Here is a 26978-nt window from a genome sequence, read left to right on the forward strand (position 1 = left end):
CTAGGAATTCAATCTGGGTCTCCCATGTAAGTGAAAGTGATCCAAGTACTTGAGCAATTCCTTCCGACCCCCCAGGGTGGGAATTAGCAGGCAGCTGGAATCAAGAGTGGAATCAGGACTCAAATCCAGCCACTCTGATGTGAGACATATTATCTTGATGTGATAGATGCTTGCCCCTCACTAAAATTTTAAAATGAACTTGTCGATTTCTATAATAAAGCCTGCTGATACTGTGGTTGAGATTGCCTTGAAACTCTATATCAATTTGGACAGAAGGACATCTTAATATTGAGTCTTCTAACTCATGTGTGTGCATGATGTCATTTTAACTATTTTTTAACATGGAAAAAATTTAAGATTACTATATGTTGCTACATACATATTTACTACATTGCTGGTAACTCTTGCATAAACTCAGCATGTATTAGTTTCCTGTTGTTACTGTAACACATGATCACAAACCCAATGGCTGAAAACAACACCAGTGTTTCATCTTACAGTCCTGGAGGTTAGAAATCTATACTTAGTCTCTCTGGGCTAAAATCTGAAGGACTTGACAAAAATGGTTCCTTCTGGAAAGCTGAGCAGAATATCAGTATCCTTGCCTTTTTCAGTTGGCTAGTGGTCACCTGATTGTTTGTGTCCCCTCCCCTTTGTTTCCATTGTCACACTGCTCTCTTCTGAGCTCTCCTGTGTGGCTTTCCTGAAGACTGTTGAGATCACATCAGGCCCCTCTTTCTCTCTAGAGTGAGCCAGTATTCCCATGACCAACTACTAAAAATTCTGTCCTCTCTCTGTTGGTTTACAGTGCTACCATTATCATATATTAAGTTCTTTTGTGTAGATGTGTATGATATTCCATCAGGGGACCAGCGGTGTGTCGTAGTGTGTTAAGTCTCTGCCTGCAGCACCAGCATCCCATATGGGCCCCAGTTCATATCCTGGCTGCTCCTCTTCTGATCCAGCTCTTTGCTTATGGCCTAGGAAAGCAGTGGAAGATGGCCCAAGTACTCGGTCCCCTGGGCAACCCTTAAGAAGCTCCTGGCTCCTGGCTTCAGATCGGCCCATTGCAACCATTTGGGGAGTGAACCAAATGGAAGACCTTTCTCTCTGTCTCTCCCTCACTCTCCCTCTCTCTTTCTGTAACTCTGCCCCTTGAATAAGTATGTAAAATCTTTTTTAAAAAAATTACTCTGGCCGGCACTGTGGCTCACTAGGCTAATCCTCTGCCTGCGATGCTGGCACCCCAGGTTCTAGTCCTGGTTGGGGGTGCTGGATTCTGTCCCGGTTGCTCCTCTTCCAATCCAGCTCTCTGTTGTGGCCCAGGAGGGCAGTGGAGGATGGCCCAGGTGCTTGGGCTCTGCACCTGCATGGGAGACCAGGAGGAGGCACCTGGTCCCTGGCTTCAGATCGGTGCAACGCACAGGCCGAAGCAGCCATTTGGGGGGGAACCAACGGAGGGAAGACATTTCTCTCTGTCTCTCTCTCTCTCTGCCTGTCAAAAAAAAAAAAAAAAATTACTAGCATCCCATATGGTGCTAGTTCGAGTCCACTTCCAATCCAGCTCCCTGGTGCACCTGGGAAAGTAGCAGAGGATGGCCCAAGTCTTTGGGACCCTGCATCCATGTGGGAGACCCAGAGGAGGCTTCTGGCTCCTTACTTCGAATGGACTCAGCTCCGGCCATTGTGGCCATTTGAAGAGTAAACCAGTGGATGGAAGACCTCTCTCTCTCTCTCTCTGTGTGTCTCTACCTCTCTTTATAACTCTGTCTTTCAAATAAATAAAATAAATCTTAAGAAAATTACTATATCTTTATGGTATGCTTCATTATCAAGTGTGAAAAATTTCAGCTATTTTCAAGATGGGTTTAGGAGGTTTATTCTTTATATGGAAATAGAAATTTGAATTCTTCAAATGTTTAATTTCCTTTGAATGTTCCCAACACAAAACAAAAATAACAAATGCCTTAGGTTATAGTTATGCCAATTGCCTTGATCTGATCATTATACATTGTTTAACAGATATTGAAATGTCACACTGTACCCTATAAAATTTACAATTACAAATCACTTAACATTTAAAGTTTTTGTTTTTAAATGTGACTTCTGGCTATGATTATTGCGTTGAAGTCAAAGATCAATGTATATACATTGACATGCTTAAGCTATTAAGTCATCTGTCTGAGACCTCGGTATATTTTCTCTCTCTTTTAAAGATTTCTTTATTTGAAAGTCAGAGTTACAGAGAGAGGGCCGGCGCCGCGGCTCACTAGGCTAATCCTCCGCCTAGCGGCGCCGGCACACCGGGTTCTAGTCCCGGTCGGGGCGCCGGATTCTGTCCCGGTTGCCCCTCTTCCAGGCCAGCCCTCTGCTGTGGCTAGGGAGTGCAGTGGAGGATGGCCCAGGTGCTTGGGCCCTGCACCCCATGGAGACCAGGAAAAGCACCTGGCTCCTGGCTCCTGCCATCGGATCAGCGCGGTGCGCCGGCCGCAGCGCGCCGGCCGCGGCGGCCATTGGAGGGTGAACCAACGGCAAAGGAAGACCTTTCTCTCTGTCTCTCTCTCTCACTGTCCACTCTGCCTGTCAAAAAAAAAAAAAAAAAAAAAAAAAAAAAAAAAAAAAAAAGTCAGAGTTACACAGAGAGAGGAAGTCAGGCAGAAGTAGAGAGAAAGAGACTTTCCATTCACTGGTTCACTCCCCAGATGGCTGCAATAGCCAGGGCTGGCCACATGGGTGGCAGGAGACCAAATACTTGGGCCATCATCTTTCCACGCTTTTCCCAGGATAATTAGCAAGGAGCTGGATCAGAAGTGGAGCATGGGGCTGGTGCTGTGGCTTAGCAGGTAAAGCCACTGCCTGCAGGACTGGAACCCCATATATGGCTGTTCCACTTCCGATCTAGCTCTCTGCTATGGCCTTGGAAAGCAGTAGAAGATGGCCCAAGTCTTTGGGCCCCTGCACCTGTGTGGGAGACCGAGAAGAAGCTCCAGGCTTTCAGATCAGCCCAGCTCTGACCATCGTGGCCAGTTGGGAAGTCAACCAGTGGATGGAAAACCTCTCTCTCTCTCTCTCTCTCTCTCTCTCTCCACCTCTCTGTAACTCTACTTTTCAAATAAATAATTTTTTTAAAAAAATGAAGTGGAGCAGCAGGGACTTGAACCAGCACCCATATAGGATGCCAGCATCAGAGATGGCTGCTGAACCAGCTATACCATGATGCCAGTTCTATATTGTCACAGTTTTTTCACATCTAAATCCATCAGTTTCTCCACAGAGGACTTCAAAATCTTGATGAATTCCTAGACACTTTATAATTGGGTTGCTATTACAGTCTTGTTTTTAAAATTCTTTTTGGATATCTTTCTGGCCAAAAAAATGTATTATTGAATCTTAGTAGATTGATCACAGAGCAATTTTGCTAAACTCTTAATTAGCACTAATGCTTTGTTGTTGATTCTTTTTTTAAAAAAATAGCTACCTTTGTGAAGATGGCCTCTTTTTTAAAAAGATTTATTTCTTTGAAAGGTAGAGTTACAGAGAAAGAGGGAGAGGGAGAGAGAGAGAGAGAGAGATCTTCAATCCACTGGTTCACTCCCCAATAGCTGTGATGGCTGTGGTGGGGCCAGGCTAAAGCTGCAGCCCAGAATGCCATCTGGGGTTTCCTGTGTGGAGAGAAGTGGCCCAAGCCATCCCCCACTGCCCTCCCAGGCGCATCAGCAGGGAGCTGGATTGGAAGCAGAGCAGCTAGCACTGGGGTTCTGAAATGGGATCCCCAGTTGCAGGTGGTGGCTTAAATTGCTGTGCCACAACACGGGCCCTGTTGTTGATTTTTTTTTCCCCTAGTTACATGATAATATTTTTTGAAAAAAATGTGAGTTTTATTGTTTTAGAAAATATGATTTTCCAGAATCCCATGAAAGCTTTATCACCTAAAGTCCCTCATTCCAGACATCTCTACTTTTCTTGAATGTAATAACATTGGAAATGGCCTTAATGGTCACTCTCTTCCTGTCATCTCGGTACACCTTTGACAAAGACAAGAACAGAAGAGTTGCAGTTTGCAAGGATGCAATTACTAAAACGTGTTAAATATTCCTTGCTGGCCATTTTCTTTAGAATGTTCTGTTTACTCAATACTTTAAAAATTACAAAAGCAAATTTAGCTATAGGAAAAAACCCAGAACACCTTAATCAGAATTAAGAAATAAAAACATTTAAAGTAGTGACATCATATCCCGAGTAATTATCTCTTTCGCATCCTGAGGGGTACTAAATCTTTTCCTTTCTGTTCAAGTTCTTTGTGTAATATAGCTGGTAAATTCCTCAGATCTGGTCTATTCTGTACAGCTTGGGTCACTTTTTCCAAGCCAATTTCACATCCTTTTCAAAAATATTTATTTATTTATTTGTTTATCTTTGATTTATTTGAGAGTCCAAAGGGGAGTCTTATCTATTGGTTCACTCCTCAAATGTTCACAATGGCCAAGGCTTGGCTTAGGCTGAAGCCAGGAGCCAGGAACTCAGTCCAGGTCTTCCACATGGGTGGCAGGGGCCCCATGACTCGAACCATCCCCCACGTCCCACTCCTGCCCCACCTCCCAGGGTCCATGCCAGCAACGTTTTAATCTTTGTTTTTAACTTGAGAGGCAGACAGAACAGAGAACACTCTGTTTTGTAAAGAGAACGGGACTTGTGGTGTTTGTGAGCAGCACAGGTCCAGGAAGAACGTGCTGTCAGAGCCTGTTGTACGGCTGCCCCAGAGTGGTGCTGGGCATTCGCTATGTCATAACTTGTCTGAAAGTTCTGAGCCTTTTGACTGAGATATTTGGAAGAGAATGTCATTAGGTCTGGTTCTTGGAAAAACTGAGATCTGAATACATTCTTATGATCTTATCTATCACCTAGCGACTTCCCCATCACAAGGCATCCCCTGAGATGAGTGTCCAGGAGAGCACAGCCTAGAGGAGCTTCAGCTGATGTATGGACAGACTGGAGATGAACAAACTCTCACGGTTCTAAAGAGGACTCTCACCAGCCCACGCAGCAGTGAGAAGCAGGTACTATCACTTGGGAGCATGGACTCCAGTTCTGCTTCCACCAACACAATGCCCTTCTAGGCAAAATAGACAAGGAAAAGAATCAATCACAGTTATACTGGAAAGATTTTCCTCCTTTGCCATCTTTTTCTTTTTTTTTTTTTAAAGATTTATTTATTTATTTGAAAGTCAGAGTACACAGAGAGAGAGGCAGAGAGAGAGAGAGGTCTTCCATCCGATGGTTCACTCCCTAATTGGCCGCAATGGCCAGAGCTGCACCGATCTGAAGCCAGGAGCCAGGAGCTTCTTTTGGGTCTCCCACATAGGTGCAAGGGCCCAAGGACTTGGGCCATTTTCTACTGCTTTCCCAGGCTGCAGCAGGGAGCTGGATCGGAAGAGGAGCAGCCAGGACTAGAACCAGTGCCCATATGGGATGCCGGCGCTTCAGGCCAGGGTGTTAGCCCACTGCACCATAGCGCCGGCCCCTCCTTTGCCATCTTGCAAGGCCACTCCTGAGTTGCGTGTAACTCTTTTTAAATATTTTTATGCAAGAGGTAGAGACAGACAGAACTCCCATCCACGGGTTTACTCCCCAAATGCCCACAACAGCCAAGACTGAAGCCAGGAGGCAGGGACTTAATCCAGGTCTCCCCTGTGTGTGGCAGAGACTCAACTATTTGAGTCGTCACCTGCTACCTCCCCAGGTACACATCAGCAGGAAGCTGGCCTCAGGAGCCCACACTGGGAGTCAAACTCTGGCAGTTTGATATGGGGCACAGTGTCTTAACTGGCGTGTCAACCACGCCACCAAATGCATGTCCCAGCTCTCTCTGGCCAACACCTACCTATTGTGCAAAGTCACATATTCATGGATCATTATCAGTCATCTGACCAGGAGGGGTTCCCCCCCCCCACCAGTGAGGCCTCGGTGTGCATGAGGAAAGGGTCAGGATGCGGCAGGTGGCTCACAGCACTCCCTTATGCTTCCAGAATTTGCTCAGCCTGCAGGGGGGCACTTCTGGGACCACCTGCATTCATGACTGGGAGGATGAGATAAACCCACTTCACAGTTCAGGTTCACCTGGCATTCCACGATCCGATTTTCAACAGCCATCGGAGTGCGGTAGAAATCCCTTCTCAAAAGAAAAATCATTCTCGCCAAGAGCTTGTGGCTTTGCTCCTAAAACCTCAAGCCTCTGCTGTCTTGCTCTGTGGGGCCTGGCAGAGGCTCCACACAGCAACCACGCCTGCCACACACACTCGGGGCACGCCGGGTCCACTGTCATAAGGCTCAAGTGGACGGACGAGCTGCCTCAGACTCCTCCAGTTGGAGACTTTGGGGCCCTCCTAGGGCTAGTAGCCTCTCAAGTTACCTGGCACAGGGTTGGGGAGCAGCACTGCCAAACGTGGCATCTGTTTCCTAGCTTCAGAGAGCTTCGCTCAGTATCGTGCTTTCTTCCTAGGGACGGCAGGCTGCAACTATTAGTTGTCTGTTGAGAAGACAGGTTTAGACCTCCCCCTCCCCACGGCCTCTCGGAAACATTATTGATGTAGCCTTTATTTTTGCAGGATGTGTCTGATACCTTTTGCATCTTACCTAGTCACCCATAGCACCTGCTATTTCCTGCTGCCTGTGTCCTATCATAATGATGTTATTCCTGTAGTAGACCAGTGAGATACCTTTCAGGAAAGAGGGATGGTCGATAGCCTTTTGGCAAAAAGTCCTGAAGCAAGATGGAGACGAGGTACCAGTGCCCAGCCAGGCAAAAACAAATTTCTTCTGGCATTCTCTGCTTATTGAGATGGAGACAAAAGGCGTTTTTGAGATTTAGGCTGCACAGAAAGTATTGGGCTGAGCTAGTTTATTTTAGTGGAACTAGACAACTTCTGGAATAGTGATGGCAACCATGCTACAACCTTATGATAATCCACTGCCAAGCCTTCTCCCAAACCCATCTGTCTTCTGTGTCACCACCAGTTCTGTTGCCTATAACCACGCTGGCTCCAATTCCTTTATCAATGAGCACCCTTAGTCAGAAGCTATGGAAAGTGTCTCTGGCTGATTTATGTAGAGCTTCCAAGGCTTTGGTAAAGAAACCTATCTCTGCTATGTCCTCAGGGATAGAACATAGATTTTTGTTTTGCTATTTGCTGGGAGCCATAAGCCTGAGGAACTTCCATTCAATTCTTCTACCACAGCAGTCTTTACTCCATCTCTAAGTGAGAGCCGAAGCAAAGACACTATGCATTGTTGGGAAGTAGTAACCATGGGGAGACTCAGGATTCCGCTGCATCCCCTGGGAGATGATTTGGTCTAAACCCTGTTTCTTATTTCTCTCTCCAGAAGCTCTCAATCTTACCAGAGTGCTTACCAGTGTTGTTCTGGGTCTCCAGGAATTGGTGCTTGCTAAGAACACCAACAGCCCACCCTTTAGAAAATAGAAACCTTGGTGCTACACAGAAACATCAATCCTCACCCACCCCATGTGTTTCTTGATGCTTTGGCCAAGGCAGTGGGTTTGCGAAGGTTCTCTCTGGACACATGGTAAGGTTTGAAGGACCATGTTTCACTTATTCACTCATGATAGGTCAGCTTCCATCATGTTTCTCTCTCTAACCCACAAGTCACTGAATTCTCTCAACCACACCTCATCAACCAACATCTGGCATCCCAATCTCATTCATAAGGAACTATCTGGGAGTACAAATTTTAGTTGACTAAACAAATAAACAACTGAAACTGCTCATGGCTGCTTGAGCTAGCTTAATGAATCCAGACTCTTGGACAAATACACTTGTATCAGTTGAATTCATTTCAATCTGCAAGTGTATACTTCCTGCCTTGGTGCCGCTCCTCAGAATACATTCCTGTAGGTATTTGCCAGATTGCTGCTGATGCAAATAACTATATGGGGAGGGGGTCCGTGTGTATCTTTTCTGCTCAGATTTTGTAGTATACTTGAACTTCCAGAATATCATGGGACCTGATTCCAATTTCAGATCAAGTGAGACATCTAAGAGGGTTGTGAGTCTAGACAGTTTGGGCTCAGATGAGGTAGTTAGGAAGGGTCCACCACGTGCAAGCAGTGGGCTTGCTGGAGAGGGAAGATGAACTTCCTTGGCCTACAGGAAAGACTCAGAGGGAACCAGAGCATCCTAGAGCTCAAACTACAAGCATTTAGTCTTCCTTAATCAATTACCTAAATTTTATACACAAGATCTGATAAGGCTGCAGGATCCAACACTGATTATCTCTTTTGACTTCTTCAATTTATATGGCATCAGAAATAAGAGTGTATTTTCATAGCCCCAATTTTTTAAGATTATTTATTTGAGAGGCAGAGTTATAGACAGACAGAGAGAGAGTGCCAGAGAGAGAGAGAGAGAGAGAGAGAGAGATCCACTGGTTCACTCCCTAAGTAGCCACAATGGGAGGAGTTGGACCAATCCAAAGCCAGGAGCCAGGAGCTTCTTCTGGGTCTCCCACATATGTGCAGTTTCCTAAGCACTTGGGCCATCTTCCACTGCTTTCTCAGGCCATTAGCAGAGGGCTGTATCAGAAGAGGAGCAGCTGAAACACAAACCAGCGCCCATATGGGATGCCAGCACTATAGGTGGAGGCTTAACCTAGTAGCCACAGTGCCAGCCCCCATAGCCTCAATTTTACTAGCCATGCTTTGAGCCAAGAACAGATGTATTGGAGCTTTCTTCAAGTTGTTCACCCCAATAGACAGCCCTTCCCCACTTAGATCTTAAATTCCTCAGAACTTCCATGCTATTCTTGGCCAACGCACAATGTCCCCAGAAGCCTGCCATGAGTGAATGGGCACTCCATTCAGAGCATGGCAGGGCATGATGAACCATTTTGCCATCATGTCAAGACACCTGACATTCACTTCCTTACCTGCACTTTTTCTGCCATCTGCCCCAACCAGACCTGATAACCAATCCCAGATTTCCCTCATTATCGTGAGGCCTGGTTCCAATTTCTCCATCTGCAAGCATTCTTAGTGGGGTGCAGCAGAAATGCACTGTGGTTGATTTAAGCAAAAAAGAAAATCATTGAAAAACAAGATATCACCAATCTCAGAGACATTCTAGGCAGGGCATAATCCCAAAGTCTGATAAATATCCACCTCATCAAGGTCACACGACATGTCTGTGGTTCAAGAAATCCTCCCCGGGCCGGCGCCGTGGCTCAATAGGCTAATCCTCCACCTTGTGGTGCCAGCACACCGGGTTCTAGTCCCGGTCGGGACACCGGATTCTGTCCCGGTTGCCCCTCTTCCAGGCCAGCTCTCTGCTATGGCCAGGGAGTGCAGTGGAGGATGGCCCAGGTGCTTGGGCCCTGCACCCCATGGGAGACCAGGAAAAGCACCTGGATCCTGGCTCCTGCCATCGGATCAGCGCGGTGCACCGGCTGCAGCGGCGGCCATTGGAGGGTGAACCAACGGCAAAAAAGGAAGACCTTTCTCTCTCTGTCTCTCTTTCACTGTCCACTCTGCCTGTAAAAAAAAAAAAAAAAAAAAAAAAAATCCTCCCTGAGTACTTATTGTGTGCCTCAGGGATGGATACCTGATAACATAAAGTCCCTAAAATGATGGAGTTCTGAGTCTCATGTGAGAAACTCATCTAAATAGTTATGAAATAATGCAGTATATCCTGTAGTAGTAGCACCTCTAAAGGCTATCAGAGCACAGAGGAAGCAATCATTAATTTTGACTGGAATGACTATGGATGACTTGATAAAAGAATGACATTTGCATTCCATCTTGAAGACTTTAAGGAAAAGTGAGGGGTAGGAGTGGGAGGGAGTGTGAAAAGAAAGAATTCCAGAGTGTAAAATGTATTAAACTCAGTGGCATAATCAGGGAACTTCAAGTAGTCCATAGTTGGTAGGATACATCAAGCAGAAAAAGCAAGGTTGGGAATAGATTTTGAGGTCTTCAAAGGTAAGCTAGATATTTATCCACCAAGGGGAACCAATACAGGCATGTAAGCAAGCAAGAAAACCATTTTGGGAGATGGTTTCTGTGGGGAGCAACTTGGACTAGACTAAGTTACTGGAATTAAGACTTATTCTATGCATCTGCTCTCCCACAATATGGTGCTGGCAGAGGAGGAAACAGCTTCTACTCAGCTGCCTCCAGTTCAACCAATAAACAGCAGGACCTGCTCCTGATGGGAGGAGAGCAGCGTACTCGGCGTGTGGGTAGCAGAGTTGGGATTGGTGGAAGAGGACTATAAAGGAGAAGAGAGACAACATGCACCGGGAACATCTATCTGAAGGAACACCTGTGCAGCCCCCGAGAGAGCCGGCAGGCGGTGTGCCGCTCCCCCGCGGAAGTGGGGAAAGTGGCAGGGGGAACCGCCCTTCCACGGAGGTGGAAGGGTCGGTAGCCAACCCGGGAAGAACCAGCAGCAAACCCGGGGAGGGCCGAGCAGACAAAAGAACAGCGCAGGGTCCTGTGTCGTTCCTCCATGAAGAGGGGGAGCGACATAATGGTGCCGTGACTCGGATATGAAGCCTAGGCAGGGTTTAGTGTAGTTCCTCCACGAAGAGGGGGAGCGACAGTTTCAAGTGGGAAAAATCTGTAACCAGGAGATTGGTTAGCAAGATACTGTCAGTGTCAAGAGGTTATAACGGTTGGAAGCAAGACCCATGATAATGGATGGTATTGATTTGAGAGACCTTCAGAGGCACAATTGATGAATATTGGTGAAAAAAAATGGATATGAGGTATAAAGGGAAAGGAAGAATTCAAGATAACCTTAAAATTTCTGATTTGAATATTTGAGCTGAATAACCTTTGAACTAGAAATACAGGAGGAAAGGCAGGTGCAAGAAGAGAGAAGTCTCTGCGTGTAGGGCATTTGAAAGACATTCAGTTTGGAAGGCTGGGTCTAAATACAATGTGTGGTACTCGAGATTCAATCGGGAACAGAAAACATACATTAGTGGAAAAAAAGGTGGAATCCAAAATAAAGTCTGCAATTTGACTAAAGAATTATACTAATGTTGGGGCTGCTGTGGTAGAGCAGGTGAAGCTGCCTCCTGCAGTGCCAGCATCCAATACAGGCTCAGGTTTGAGTCCTGGCTGCTCCACTTCCAATCCAACTCCCTACTAACGTGCCTGGGAAAGCAGCAGAAGATGGCTCAAGAGCTTGCCTGCACTTATATGGGAGAACTGGAAGAAGCTCTTGGCTCCTAGCTTCAGCCTGGCCCAGCCCTGGCTGTCGTGGCCATTTGGGGAATGAGCCAACGGATGGAAGGTTTCTCTCTGCCTCTTTCTCTACCTCTGTAACTCTGTTTTCAAATAAATAAATAAATAAAGCTTTTAAACATAAAAATAAATTAAATAAAAATAAATCTTTTTTAAAAAAGATTGAAAGGCAGTTATGGAGAGGCAAAGACAGAGAGAGGTCTCCTATCTGCTGGTTCACTCCCCAAAAGGCCGAAACGGCCAGAGCTGAGCTGATCCGAAGACAAGACTTCCAGGTGCAGGGGCCCAAGGACTTGGGCCATCTTCTACTGCTTTCCCAGGCCACAGCAGAGAGCTGGATTGGAAATGGAGCAGCTGGGACTCGGACTGGCGCCCATATGGGATGCCAGCACTGCAGACAGCGGCTTTACCCACTACGCCACAGTGCTGGCCCCAAAATAAATCTCAATTTCTTAGTTTTATTATTGTATTGTAGCAAATCAATCTGTGTGTCTAAAATTTTCTCAAAATTGGGGCCACATTGTGGCACAGCAGGTTAAGCTCTCACTTGGGACACCTACATCCCATATCAGAATATCTGGTTCAAGTTCCAACTATTCCTCACTTCCGATCCAGTTTCCTGCTAATGTGACTGGGAGGCAGCAGACAATGGCACAAGTACGTGGGTTCCTCTACTCATATGGGAGACCTGGATGGAGTTCCTGTTCGCTGGCTTTGGCCTGGACTAGCCCTGGCTGCTGCAGGCATTTGGGAAGTGAACCAACAGATGGAAGGTCTCTTTCTCTGTATTTTCCCTCTTTTTTCTTTTTGTCACTCCATCTTTCAAATAAATAAATAAGTCTTTAATAAAAATAATCCAGGGGCCTGCGCTGTGGCGAAGCGGGTTAATGCCTTGGCCTGAAGTGCCGGCATCCCATATCGGCGCCAGTTTGAGACCTGGCTGCTCCATTTCCAACCCAGCTCTCTGCTATGGCCTGGGAAAGCAGTAGAAGATGGCCCAAGACCTTTGGCCCCTATACCTGCATGGGAGACCCGGAAGAAGCTCCTGGCTTCTGGCTCCTGGCTTCGGATCCGCACAGTTCCAGCCATTGCGGCCAGTTGGGGAGTGAACCATCAGATGGAAGGCGTCTCTCTCTCTGCCTCTCCTCTCTCTGTGTAACTCTTTCAAATAAATAAATAAATCTTTTTAAAAAATAAAAATAATCTGAACATAACAAGTTAAAACCAAAAAGCAGGGGCTGGCGCTGTGGCACAGTGGGTTAATGCCCTGGCCTGAAGCGCCAGCATCCCATATGGGTGCTGGTTCTAGTCCTGGCTGCTCCACTTCTAATCTAGCTCTCTGCTTTGGGCTGGGAAAGCAGTAGAAGATGGCCCAAGTCCTTGGGCCCCTGCGCCTACGTGGGAGACCCGGAAGAAGCTCCTGACTCCTGGCTTTGGACCAGCACAGCTCCGGCCATTGTGGCCAATTGGGGAGTGAACCAGTGGATGGAAGACCTTTCTCTCTCTCTCTGCCTCTCCTCTCTCTATGTATAACTCTGACTTTCAAATAAATAAAACAAAATCTCAAAAAAAATTGGACCATTAGAGCATTCACAAAATCAACTAAAAATGTATTAAATACTTAAATGTAAGACTTGAAACCATAACACTCCTAGAAGAAAACAGGGAGAAATATTCATGGGCTTTGGCAATGCTTTCTTTGATATGACACCAAAAGTATAAGTTAAAAAAGAAAAAAGAAAGGAAGGAAGGAAGGAAGGAGGGAAGGAGGGAAGGAGAGTGAGAGGGTGGGAGGGAGGGAGGGAGGGAAGGAGGGAGGGAACCAAAAAGCAGGTTTAGGAGTTTGGCCTACTAGCTAATACCAGTTAGGACACCTGCATCCCATATTGTAGTACCTGGGTTCAAGCACCAGCACCTGCTCCCAATTCCAGCTTCCTGTTAATGCAGACCCGCAAGGCAGCAGGTGATGGCTCAAGTGGTTGCATTCCTGCCACCTGGGTGGTAAACTAGACTTCAGGTCTTGTCTGCCAGCTCTGTTGAAGGCATTTGGGGGAATGAACCAGAAAATGAATTTGCTCTTGCTCTCTCTCTCTCTCAACAAAAGCAAAACAAACAATATGGTACCCTGTAATCAATGACATATTTAAATTTTTCTTAAAAAATTATTTTTTTTGAAATGGAGGGAGAGAGACACACACAGAGAACTCCTATCCACTAGTCACTCCTCAAATGCTTGCAACAGCTAGGGCTGAGTCAGGCTGAAGTCAGAATCCCAGAACTCAATCCAGGTGTCCCATATGGCTGGCAGAGACCTAGCTGCTTGAAACATCACCTACTGGCTTGCAAGATGCGCATTAGATGGAAATGGAACAGAAAGTGGAGCCAGGACTCTTACCCAGGCACTCCAATTTTGGATTTGGGTGTTCCAAGTGGCATCTTAACTGCTGAGTGCCAAATGCCTGCCTCCAGTGACACATTGGGGAGTGGAGAGAAAAATATCATAGTCTCTCTTTTCCAGTTGCTGCTATATAAGGAACACTGGATATCAGTGGCAGGTAGGGGAGGGGAGAGAGGAGTGGGCCTCAGTGGGTGGGGAGACACGTTTAAGCAGGCCTAGGAGATGCCTTAAGTTCTGACAAAACTGTTTATGAGGCTAGCATTGCAGATGATGATTTATCAGTCTGGGATTAGGAAAGAAGCCTGTTTGAGGCATCTGAGCTAGCCTCTTCTCTACAAATGATTTTCCCTTTAATTACAGTGCTGTCCCATAGAAATTTCTGTGATGACCAATGTCTCCCCATGACCCTTCTGCCTTACTCTGTAAACCTCCAGCCACTACTGTTCTACTCTGAACTTCCATGAGGTCAACCTTTTTTAGATTCCATACATTAGTGAGATCATGTGGTGTTGGTCTTTCTGTGCCTGGCTTATTTCACTTAGCCAGGTGCATCCATGTTGTTGTAAATGACAGGATTCATCCTTTTGAATGGCAGAATAGTATAGTTTGATAGGAGGAATAAGTCCTGGTGTTCCATGGCACAGTAGGTGAACACAGTTAACAATAAAGCAGTGTCCATTTTCAAAATAGCTAGAAGAGAGGATTTAGATTGTGCATACCATAAACAATAGAAGTTCAAGGTGATAAATGTGCTAATTACTCTAGGTTGATCATTACCCAATGTGTACATGAGTTAGAACAGTGCACTGTGCCCTACAAATATCTATTTATATGTCAATCAAAAAATAAAGGAATTTAAAAAAAAGGGATTTCTGTGATGGTGGAAGTGTTTGACATCTGTGCTATCCTGCCCTAAGTGGCCATGGAATACTCTAAATGTGTAATTGCAAGATGAGTTTAGATGTAAATGACCACATGTGACCAGTGGCTACCATACCGGACAGCACAGCTCAAGGCCCTGGAAGCTTTTATTTCTGTTGATCACGATATGGTTTAATTTAGGCCAAGACAGATCATTCTGGGGTTGGTGCTATGGTGTGGTGGGTAAATCCACTGCCCATGATGCCAGCATTCCATATGGGCACCAGTTCATGTCTTGGCTGCTCCACTTCCAATTCAGCTGCCTGCTAACAGCCTGAGAAAGCAGCAGAAGATGGCCCAAGTACTTGGGCCCCTGCCACCCATGTAGGAGACCCGTATGAAGCTCCTGGCTCCTGACTTCAGCCTGGCCCTGTTGTGGTCATTTGGGAAGTGAACCAGTGAATGTAAGATCTCTCTCTCTCTCTTTCAAATAAGTAAATAACTCTTTTTTTTTTTTTAAAAGGAGCATTCTAAATATGCATATATATGGAATCAACTGTTCAAGCCTCAAAGACATTGAAATAAACAATAGCCAAAGAGAGTTTTACAATTTCTCCTGCTGAGAAAGCTGGGAATATGTGACTTTTCCACAATCAACCGCAAGATAAGGGCAGAGGCAGAACCAGAAGCAGGTCTCCCTAGCCCCATTCCAGGCTGGACATGACTGCATGAGGCCTCACACAACTGGAACCCTCATTCACACTAGACCTACGTAAAACCATGGGTGTTCCTTACTTGGCCCCTCCCTACCTCCCACTGTTGACCTCCCCAAACTATCCCAAATGTGCTGTTTGAAGGACATTTACCTTTCAAAGAAAAGTGGCAATGCCGCTGTCTTTCAGCCACACCATCTTGCCTCTGGCCCCCAGGGAGAAGAACTGAGCTAATAACTCCTCTGGAGGATACAGAACCAAGGACACTATGAGCCTCCTCATAAATTGCCTCTCCATTACAGTTGGAGTCTATTCACAATGGAGAACTCTAAATAAGATGAAGGAGAGGCTAATTCATTTTATAAACATCGCTTTAAATCTCTTTGTGTACCTGAGCCACGAAATTAATTATGACTGTGATAAAATGAAAAAAAAAAAAAAGGAATTGTCTCCTACTGCAATGAATATTGCCAGAGCCTACCCTCTTAGTCAGTTTACTTTCCAAACGGTGAGGAGATGATTTCATGAGCCTAAATCTCCTTCTGCAAAGCCGGGTGATGGCCAAAGACAATTAATTGGGTACGCAGCAGAAAAGATATGTGATATTCTTTTCATTAAAAGAAGTCTCTTTGTTCTTCTGAAATAAGAATAAGTCCCCTAATGGGCCCAACATTGGGAAATTCAATCTCAAGAAGAAACATAAAATGACCAAGCTGAATAACAATTTCTCAGCAAGTTTGTGTGTGATAGAGCTGGTTAGGTTACTAGACCGGATATTTTCTTTCTGGCTGAAATCGGGGTCCTTGAAAAAGCCTGTTTCTAACAAACTCTATCCTGGAATGCACACACCCCAACTTCCACCTGATTATCATGGGAGGCTGTTCCAGGAAACTTCAGTTTTTGTGCATGGCTTCATTTGAATAAGAACCCACTTTGGTGAAGATTAAAATTCACTTATTGACATTGAGCGCTTTCTTCTTTCATTCAAGGTCCCCCTAAGCGGGACCCTGAAGCCCATGCTAACTGACAGATCTAGCAGTGAATTAATTTCTGCTGACTGTAAACACATACAAGATCAAAGGGACATCCCCAGCATTCTACACAGCCTCGGGAGGGCCAGAGGATAGCGAGGTTTATCAATAATCTATATACATGTAAGCAATCATGGACACAGCACAAGTAAAAAGGACGAGAGGCAATGTCACAGAGTAACCAAAGTGTCCTGGATGTTTCCTCTGTGCAAGGCACTCCTCCCCCCTTATCTCTCACAATTCTCATGACCAGTCTCTGAGCTCAGTAGAACTACTTTCACCTTCAATGGTGAGTTGGGATGTAGAGGCAAAAAGAAGTGGAATCATTTGCCCTGGGACATCTATCAGGTGGCAGAGTCAGAATTTGAACCCAGATCTATCTGAGTCAGACCCTGAACTCTCTTTTTCTCTCTATTTTTTCTTTTAAGATTTGTTTATTTAGGGGCCCGAGCTGTTAGGCTGCTGCCATATGGGTGCCGGTTCGAGTCTCAGCTGCTCCACTTCTGATCCAGCTCCCTGCTAAGGTGCCTGGGAAAGCAGTAGAAGATGGCCCAAGTCCTTGTGCCCCTGCACCCATGTGGGAGACCTGGAAGAATTTCATGGATCCTGGCTTGGGACTGGCCCAGCTCCAGCTGTTGTGGCTAACTGGGGAGTGAACCAGTGGATGGAAGATTTCCCTCTCTCTCTCTCTCTCTCTCTCTCTCTCTCTCTGTAACTCTGTGTTTCAAGTAAAATAAATAAATCATTTTTAAAAATGAGAGATTTGTTTATTTAAAAGGCAAAATTAGCGAGAGGGGGAGAGACAGAGAGCAAAACTGAGATTGAGATCTTCCATCTGTTGATTTGCTTCCCAAATGACCACAATAGCTGGAGCTGGGCCAGGCCAAAGCCAGGAGCCAGGAGCTTCATCTGGGTCTCCCACATGGATGCAGGGCCACAAGGACTCAGGCCATCTTCTGCTACTTTCCCAGGTACATTAGCAGGGAGCTGGAGTGGAAATGGGACAGCTGGACTCAAATCAGCACCTATATAGGATGCCTGCAATATAGGCAGTGGCCTAATCCACTGTGTCACAATGGCAGCCTCCACTCTAAACTCTTAACCATTTTATTAATCTGCTGTCTTTTCAAGAGAGTAAGAGGGGAATGCCTGAGTCAGTAGACAACAAGGTCCATGCCTTCTGGCAGATTATTTCTAAATAGTCAGTTTCCTGGTTCTATTCACTGCTACACCCCCTGAAGTTTAAAAAAAAATTATTTATTTAAAATGCAGAGAGGGAGAGGGAGAGAAATATATTCCATCCTCTGGTTCACTCCCCAAAGGCTGTGATAGCTAAGACTGGGCCAGTTTGAAGCCCAGAGCCAGGAACTTGATCCAGGTCTCCTACATGGGTGGCAGGGACCCAAGTACTTGAACTGCCATCCGTTGCATTAGCAGGAAGCTGGGTTAGAAGAAGACTCACTGGGACTCAAACCAAATGCTTCAATATCACAAGCATTGGCTTAACTGGCTGCCCCAATGCCTGCGCCACCCCCTTAATTCTTCTACCTGGAAGACGTGGCTCCAGCCCCTTGGAATATTTGCCTTCAGTGAGTTTCAGTCCTTATCACATGTCCCTTGCTTTCACAACCACACCTCTCCCTGTGTTCTGCGGTTTCAACTTTTCTAGGTCCTCTTGCACCCTCTGAAATCATCTCACATCTTCATCTGCTCTGGGTCCATGCATAAGGTGGTGCTCTCCTTCAGGTGTGTGTGGATTGTGGGATTTTTCACTGCATGTTTTCCCCTAGGCAGGGCTCCCACTAAAAGGCTCACTTAAGGTCAGTGATGGTCAGGGAGGAAGTGCTCGAGAGACAGGTTTTACCACAGACTGTTGAATTATTTTGGGAAGTCAGACCTTTGCTTGGCTAATCCTGTATACTTTGAGTATCCAAGGACTGTTGGAGAATTTGCACGAAGTATACATTGTGAAAGTGCTCCCTTTCATGGGGCTGACACTGTGGTGCAGCAGGTTAAAGCCCTGGCCTGAAGCGCCGGCATCCCATGTGGGCGCCAGTTCTAGTCCCAACTGCTCCTCTTCCAATCCAGCTCTCTGCTGTGGCCTGGGAAAACAGTGGAGGATGGCCCAAGTGCTTGGGCTCCTGTGCCCACGTGGGAGACCCAGAAGAGGCTCCTGGCTCCTGGCTTCAGATCAGCTCAGCTCTGGCCATTGCAGCTGTCTGGGGAGTGAACCAGTGGACAGAAGACCTCTCTCTCTGTCTCTACTTCTCTCTATAACTCTGCCTTTCAAATAAATGAATAAAATCTTTAAAAAAAAAAAAGTGCTCCCTTTCCTACCTGCTCAGGCCAAGGCAACCCAGTGTAAATTCCCTTCCACATAGATTTGCCCAGTGTTTGATGTTTGGGCGGGTCCCCAGCGGCTACCTGAGACGGGGCTGGTTCCCTTATGCCTGCCATGGTGTGAGCCATGTGACAGCAGCAGATAAAGGGACAGACTCTCCCTAGGCTCCACACAAAGAGCAATAACCTGGGCCAGGGTTCTAGCTTAGTGGGATTACCTGCAGCATCCCAATCACAGTGCTTGTTTGAGGCCTGGCGACTCTGCACTTTTTTTCTTTAATTAATTAATTTATTTGAAAGGCAGAGCTACAGAGAGGCAGAAGCAGCGAGAAAGATAGAGAAGTCTTCCTTCTGTTGGTTCACTCCCCAAATGGTCTCAACAGCGGGAGCTGGGCTGATCCGAAGCCAGGAGCCAGGAGCTTCTTCCGGGTCTCCCACGCAGGGGCTTAGGCCATTTTTCTACAGTTTTCCCAGGCCATAGCAGAGAGCTCTATTGGAAGTGGAGCAGCCAGGACTTGAACCAGTGCCCACATGGGATGCCAGCACTGCAGGTGGAGGCTTTACCTGCTATGCCACAGCACCAGCCCCAACTCTGCACTTTTGATTCAGCTTCCTGCTGATGTATCTGGAAGGCAGGAGTTGATGGCCCAAGTGCTTGGGTCCCTACAGTTCACATGGGAGATCCAGAGAGAGTTTCTGGCTCCTGGGTTGGGACTGGTCCAGCCCCAGTTGTTATGGACATTTAGGGAGTGAATCAACAGATGAAGGTTTCCTCTCTTTCTCTCTCTCTCTCCTCTCTCTCTCTCCCTCTCTGTCCCTCTGCCTGTCAAGTACATAAATCTAAACACAAAATAAAACACTAACCCCAGTTGGTGCTGTGCTGAGAAGCCATGATCTCCCCATCAGTGAGGAGAACCTGGAGGTGTCAGATTTTGGACCCCCTCCAACGCTGCAGCTTCCTAAAGGACTTTTAAGACCAATTCTGAAGACTTGTGACTGCCCTGAGAGGCTGCACTCAAGGACACCGAGGTGGATCGTGTCCTCACAAAAATAACTAACACTTGCTAAAAAGCAATTGTATTCAAGCTTCTTTCGTCCTTTAATAATCTATTAGTTTTTCTTTTCAAGGTTTATTTTATTTATTTGAAAGGCAGAGTGAGACAGAAAGAGGAAAAAAAAAAGACAGAGAGAGATCTTCCATCCATTAGTTCACTCCTCAGAGGGCCACAACAGCCAGGTATGAGCCAGGAGCCAGGAACTCCATTCGAATCTCCCACATGGGTGGCAGGGGCCCAGGGACTTGGCCATCCTCCACTGATTTCCCAGGTGCATTAGCAGGGAGCCAGACTGGAAGCCGAGCCATCAAGACTCCAACTGGTGCTCTCACTTGGGATGCCAGCGTCTCAAGGGTGGCTAAACCTGCTCAGCCACAATGGCAGCCCCTTGTGCTTCTTTGCTCCAGCAAGTGTAGCAGGACCTCAAAAAGTTCCAGTAGGACAGGAGTTGGGCTGGGCACTTAACACACCGCTTGAGATGCCTTTATCCCACGTTCAGTGCCTGACTCAAGTCCTGGCTAATTCCAGGTTCTGTTTACGAATGAGTACCCTGGGCTGGCAACGAGGCTCACTAGGCTAATCCTCCGCCTGCAGCACCGGCACCCCGGGTTCTAGTCCTGGTCAGGGTGCCAGAATCTGTCCCGTTTGCTCCTCTTTTTTTTTTTTTTGACAGGCAGAGTGGACAGTGAGAGAGAGAGAGACAGAGAGAAAGGTCTTCCTTTGCCATTGGTTCACCCTCCAATGGCCAGCGCACCACGCTGATCCAAAGGCAGGAGCCAGGTGCTTCTCCTGGTCTCCATGGGGTGCAGGGCCCAAGCACCTGGGCCATCCTCCACTGCACTCCCGGGCCATAGCAGAGAGCTGGCCTGGAAGAGGGGCAACCGGCACAGAATCCGGCACCCCGACCAGGACTAGAACCCCAGGTGCCAGCGCCGCTAGGCGGAGGATTAGCCTATTGAGCCGCGGCGCCGGCCCCGGGTTGCTCCTCTTCCAGTCCAGCTCTCTGCTGTGGCCCAAGTGCTTGGGCCCTGCACCCGCATGGGAGACCAGGAAGAAGCACCTGGCTCCTGGCTTTGGATTGGCGCAGCGCGCGGGCCATAGCAGCCATCTGGGGAGTGAACCAACGAAAGGAAGACCTTTCTCTCTGTCTCTCTCTCTCACTGTCTAACTCTGTCCAAAAACAAAACAAAAAAAAACAACTAACGAGCACCCAGGAGGCAGCAGGAGATAACCCAAGTGGTTGGGTCTCTGCCACCCATGTGGGAAACGGAACTCATTCCAGGCTCCTGACTTCGGCCCCAACTGTTGCAGATATCTGGGGGGAATGAGCCAGCAGATGGAGGATCTTTTCCTCTCTGTCTTTGCCACTCTACTTCTCAAAAAAAAAAAAAAAAAAAAAAAAGTTCATTTTCTTGCCAATAATTTTGAAACCCATTCGTTCAAGCAGTCTTCATAAAGTTTGTGGAACATGTGTGTTACCAAAAAACTATGCATGGATTTCAAATTTCTGCATCAAAATAGACTTTTTGTTTGTTTGTTTTGAGATCTTAAATGATTCTACTTTCATTTTAAGCCAATCGTGAAGTTTCACAGATTTCGGAGGTGAGGCAGGAAGAAGGCGGTGTTCAGAATCGCTGGGGCTGTGGCGCCGTTGGCCCGAGGCAGTGCAGGCAAGGTGGGTCTTTACTGGGGCTGCTGGAGGAGTGCCCGACCAGCGGGCCAGCAGGGAGGCGGCAGGAAGAGCTCGGGACCTGGGACGCAGTGGCCTCCGCTGCTCCATCAGGCCCGCCCGCGTGGTGCCGCAAGTTGGCGACCTCAGCTGCCTGGAGTCGCTACTTTCCTTCGCTGCTACTCAGCCTTTTCCATCAGACACCTGGTCCCTTCTGCTTCCTGCTGAGCCACTTGTTTGGCTTCCACTGCTCCTGGGAACTCCTCCTGGCAGGTTGGATGCGTCACCCAGGATGAGCCCAAGGGGGCTGCTGGCTCCGTGAAGCCCCGGCTCCCGCACCTGGAGACCAGCTATCTGCCGATGATGAGCTCCGGCACTCTCCACCGTGGACTTCCGGGTCTCCGTGGTGACCGACAGCAGCACGAACTCCTAGTGGTCCTCACCGACGCGGGTGAAGGTACATGGAAGCTCACTAGTCATAGGCAGAAAGCGGATGCACAGCCTGTTGCCAGATGTAACATCTTTACATGTTATGAGGTTAAGATAACGGATTTCTGTACCTAAGCGTTGAGAAATTGAGTCTCTTCCCCCACCACAATATCCTGCACTCCAGGATATTGGTCAAAGATGACTTCTGTGTGCTCAGGGTCCGTATTCTGTAAGGCAGAGTTCACCAGGCCTCCTGCAACAGCTAAGGCCAGGCTGAACTTGCCAAGGGACTCAAACACGTTGGCAGCCGTGTTTCCTTCTCATGGACCTGTTCCCACCTGCTTCCATTCTGACCTCCACACAAATTCCCAAACTGCACACATGCTGACTTATCTTTTTTTTTTTTTTTTAGATTTTATTTATTTATTTGAGAGGTAGAGTTATAGACAGTGATAGAGAGAGACAGAGAGAGAGAGTGGTCTTCCTTCCGTCGGTTCACTCCCCAGATGGCTGCAATGGCCAGAGCTGCGCCGATCCGAAGCCAGGAGCCAGGTGCTTCTTGGTCTCCCACAAGGGTGCAGGGGACTAAGGACTTGGACCATCTTCTACTGCTTTCCCAGGCCACAGCAGAGAGCTGGATGGGAAGAGGAGCAGCAGGGACTAGAATCAGTGCCCATATAGGACGCCGGCGCTGCAGGTGGAGGATTAACCTACTGCACCATGGCACCGGCCCCAATTTATCTTTTAATTCCTTTTTCTGTCTCACAACTTAGGCCCCTTTCTTCTCTGCTTACTCTGCCACTGTCCTTCTGTCGTGCCTTCTCACACTGCTGCTACCTTGCAAGGACATCTAATCAGGTTTGTGAATGTCCCATATGGAGTGACCCCACTGAGCAGTGTGGTCAAGGAAAACCATCTCTTAGCCCCAGGCAGCATCCAGGGCACTGTCTTCAGGTCAATCTCCTTTGCCTAGAGCCATCCAGCAGAATGGTCAGGTTGCTAGTGCTGTTAGAAATTGAGCCACCTCTGTAAAAGGTATAACCATTGGCTACTTTGCTCAGAGTACAAAAAAAGTCAGAGCTTTGTGACCTAAAGGACACATTTAGTATTTCTCCTAAGGGACCAGCCCCTACTCTCTCTATATCCTATAGAAACCTAAAACAACACTTGCTGAAAGAAAGCCCTTTGTAGAGTTGAGACACTGTTTTTTTAAACTCTAAGTTTTTTTTATACTCTGTTGGGTGTATGACTGGATGGAAACTCTAGAAACCAGCCATCTCAATGACTAAAGGAAAATGGGTTTGATATGAAAATGTGAAAGGGGTTAGGGAAGGGCCAAAGGTGATCAAGAGATGTTTTTAGGAAAATAAAAGTTAAAAAAGACATTGCTCAGCTATTCCACACATGCAGGGAATAGAGTGTGATTGAGGGGTTTCAGTGGTGGCAAAAACAACCTTATCAAACCACAGAGGGAAGTACTAAGAGAAGCTTCTGGAAGCTTCTCAGAGTGTATTCTTACCTAGCAAAGGCCATAGGGTAAATACTTGACTGCTTCCATATCTACAAGATTAAGGAACTTTGTGATTTGAGTTCTATAACCTAATGGCAATGGCAAGTCCAAAATTTCTTCAGTTGTTTGTAATTCATAAAGGGGCGTCATTTGATCTACCACTCTGTCTCCCCCCTTCCCTCCTGGGATTACTGGTATTCTGGACCAGGGTGAGGCTAGCCTAGAATTTAAGGAAGCCCTCTGTATTTCTCTATTTTTGTTCTTTAAAGATTTATTTATTTATTTGAAAGTCAGATATACACAGAGAGAAGGAGAGGCAGAGGGAGGGAGAGGTCTTCTATCTGCTGGTTCACTCCCCAAATGGTCGCAACAGCCAGAGCTGCGCTGATCCAAGCCAGGAGCCAGGAGTTTGTTCCAGGTCTCACACATGGCTACAGAGGCCCAAGGACTTGGGTAATCTTCTACTGCTTTCCCAGGCCATAGCAGAGAGCTGGATCGGAAGTGGAGCAGCTGGGACTCAAACCAGCGCCCATATGGGATGCCAGCACTGCAGGTGGTAGCTTTACCCGCTATGCCACAGTTCTGGCCCCTATTTTTGCTCTTATAACAAAACGCCTGGGTTGGGTGCATTCAAAAAAGAAAATTTTATTTAACTTCTAGGGCTGGAGGCTCAAGGGCATGTCCCTGGCCTTGCTAAGCTCTGGTAAGGGCCTCATGGTGGATGGATGGATCACAATTGCAGGAGCTAGTGTGAGAGGGAGAGGTCACTTGGCCAGACAGGAAGCCAGAAAGGCCCTGGGAGTGGCCAGGCCTGCTCTTCTAAGGCAACACTCTCAAGAAAACCAACTCAATGGTTCCCAAGAACTGCCATAATACCTTCTAAGGGCAACAGCCCTGGTGATCCAAGGAACCCTACAAGGCCCCTCCTCTTCTCACAGGTCCCACCACCCGAGTCTCACAACCTCCAGAACCAAGTCTATAGCACACGGATCCTTGGGGGACAAACCACATCCAAGCTGCAAAGCACCTCACCCTGCGTGCAAACCTACACTTGCATTGCCTGTGAGCGAGGGCCCCCTTCAAGGCCACGCTGAGGCCACCCAGCCATGCATCCTTAATCCTGTGGTAGTTTCATTTTCCAAAAAAGCAAAATTTTTGGTTGTTTAGATGAGATCAGTCACTTTTTAAAAGATTTATTTTTATTTATTTGAAAGACAGATTACAGAGAAAGATAGAGACAGAGAGAGAGAGAGGTCTTCCATCCACTGGTTCACTCCCCAGATGGCTGCAATGGCCAGAGTTGCGCCCATATGAAACCAGGATCCAGGAGCTTCTTCTGGGTCTCCCACATAGGTGCAGGGGCCCAAGGACTTGGGCCATCTTCTACTGCTTTCCCAGGCCACAGCAGAGAGCTGGATCAGAAGAGGAGCAGACAGGACTAGAACTGGCGCCCATATGGGATGCCAGCGCTTCAAGGCCAGGGCTTTGACCCGCTGTGCCACAGCGCTGGCCCCAGAGATCAGTCATTTTTAAAAAAGATTTATTTGTTTATTTGAAAGGAAGATTTATCGAGAGAGAGAGAGGTCTTCCATCTGCTCGTTTACTCCCCAAATGGCTTCAGTGGCCAGAGTTGAACCAACCCGAAACCGGGAGTCAGGAGTTTCTTCCAGGTCTCCCACGCAGATGCAGGGGCTCAAGGACTTGGGCCATCTGCTGCTGCTTTCCCAAGTGCATTTGAAGGGAACTGGATTGCAAATGGAGCGGCAGGGCCCATATAGGATGCTATTGCTGGAGGTGGCAGCTTTGCCTGCTATGCCACAGCCCCAGCCCCAAGATCAGTCACTTTATCTTACCTTCCTGACCTCTACTAGTGACTCAAAATAAAAATGATGAATTTAATTTTTTGGGTATGAGATGGAAAAGGTGAAAAGTGTATTTTTGTCCTATTGCACAGCAGGGTAACTGTAGGTAACAATAATTTCTTGTATATTTTTCTAAAAAAAAAATAGAAGAAAGGATTTTAAATGTTTTTACCACAAAAAAGGATAGATGTTTGTGGAGACATGTTTACTGTGCTTTGAACACTGCACAATGTATGCATACATTGAAACATCACATAACATGCCATAAATATATACAGCTTTAAGTGTCTGTTAAATAAAAAGATTTGTCTGAATTTGGAAGAAAAATCTTGATTTCATGTTGGCTCACTTTTAAAAATCTCCCTGGGGAAGGTCCAAGTGCCTCTCCTGACTTTGTCTCCGTTGTTGCCAGGTGGCCACCTCTGCCCCCACTCCCAGTGATTACATGTTGACAGTGGGTCTCCCATACCCCAAGCACTCTCTACACACCTCATGTTCTTCTGCCTTATTAATAATTGGCTGCAACCTTTCCAATTTTCCCCTCTAATAGGCTTGCGGAGTTGTGTTACTTATCACGTTATGAGCTCATTTCTCCTAGATTTTTACATTAGTCATCTAACACCTTCAGGTAAATTGAAGGATCACCTGAGTAACTCGAGGCTGATGAGGAGGCTTTCAGGCAAGTGCCAGCCTAGACAGGACCAGAATGTTCTCTGAACACCTGGGCTAATTGTCTCTAGGCTGCTTCACATTGCTGTAGCCTGGGCAGCAGCACTAGAGTCCTGTGAACCAGTATCTCAGCCAGAAAACAGAGAGGCCCATTACCACTCATCTTCCCTCCTTCATTCCTTCTTCTGCTTCCTGAAAGGCCTTATTTCCCAAGTTGTGCATCTCTCAGAATGGTAGGAATGCCTTTAATTTCCTGGAAAATAGTCCAGACATCCTGCCCTACTAGAAATACTTATGTGCATCTTGGGAAGATTCTGCCTTAAACATATTTTTAAGAGAAGCTTTCTTTTAAAAAAATATTTATTTATTTGAGAGGCAAAGTTACAGACAGAGAGATGGAAAGATGGAGAGGGAGGTCTTTGATCTGCTGCTTCACTGCCCAACTGGCTGCAACATCTGGAATTGGGCCAATCTGAAACCAGGAGCCATGAGTTTCTTCTGGGTCACCCACGTGGGTGCAGGGGCCCAAGCACTTGGGCCATCTTCTGCTGCTTTCCCAGGCCATAGCAGAGAGCCGGATTGGAAGAGGAGCAGCCAGGACACAAACCAGTGCCCATATGAGATGCCGGCACTGCAGGCGGAGGCTTAACCCACTGTGCCACAGCGCCGGCCCCTGCTTTGAACATTTATCCTTGGAGAAAAAAAAAAAAAAACCTTAGAAACCTTGACTGAGAGGTATCTGTCTTTAAGACTGTATTGGAAAAAATAACTGCTTCCTGATTAATAATGATGAATCACATTTCAAAAAAATCTGCTGTAGATGTTGCAACTCAGGTATGGAGTGCTGTGAAGAAATGAGCACTCTCGCGGGCTCACGACGTCCTGGGGCTTTGTCTTAGCTGGTTTGTTGGTTGGTTTCATTAGAGAAGCCGGAGATGTCATCCAGGGGGCTGCTTGGCCGGTCAGGCTGGTCTCTCCCAAGGGAGCGAGTCCCCAGTCTGGGCCTGGGCTTCCCAGGGCAAGAAATGATTTGTTAGAGCCCCTGGAGGTGTTTGGCGTAGGACTGCCTCTTGCTCAAACAAAACCACAAGTAACTGACATGTGAACCACAAGTCCAGTTCATTCACATTAAATGCACACCACACCAGGCAGATGGTCCAGAGTGTGTGTTGTGTTGGTGG

At 47.0% G+C, this 26978-nt stretch overlaps 1 long non-coding RNA gene and 1 pseudogene across 3 annotated transcripts in view; one reads left to right on the plus strand and one right to left on the minus strand.

The window, feature by feature from the left end:
- The window catches only part of LOC149126221 (uncharacterized), a 35236-nt gene that overhangs the window by 4262 nt on the left and 3996 nt on the right, over window positions 1–26978 (plus strand). For 2 of the 3 annotated variants that reach the window (XR_016235680.1, XR_016235678.1), the window contains 2 exons: window positions 4906–5057; window positions 16692–16979. This is a non-coding gene — a long non-coding RNA (uncharacterized LOC149126221). Of the gene's footprint in view, window positions 1–4905; window positions 5058–16691; window positions 16980–26978 lie in introns of those variants that run through there. The other variant, XR_016235679.1, reaches the window with a different exon arrangement.
- On the minus strand, window positions 21474–22606 carry LOC149126222 (prohibitin 1 pseudogene; annotated as a pseudogene).

The sequence above is a fragment of the Oryctolagus cuniculus genome, chromosome 6, assembly GCF_051225735.1.
Source record: "Oryctolagus cuniculus isolate XC-2025 breed Fujian yellow rabbit chromosome 6, ASM5122573v1, whole genome shotgun sequence".
Classification (NCBI taxonomy): domain Eukaryota; kingdom Metazoa; phylum Chordata; class Mammalia; order Lagomorpha; family Leporidae; genus Oryctolagus; species Oryctolagus cuniculus.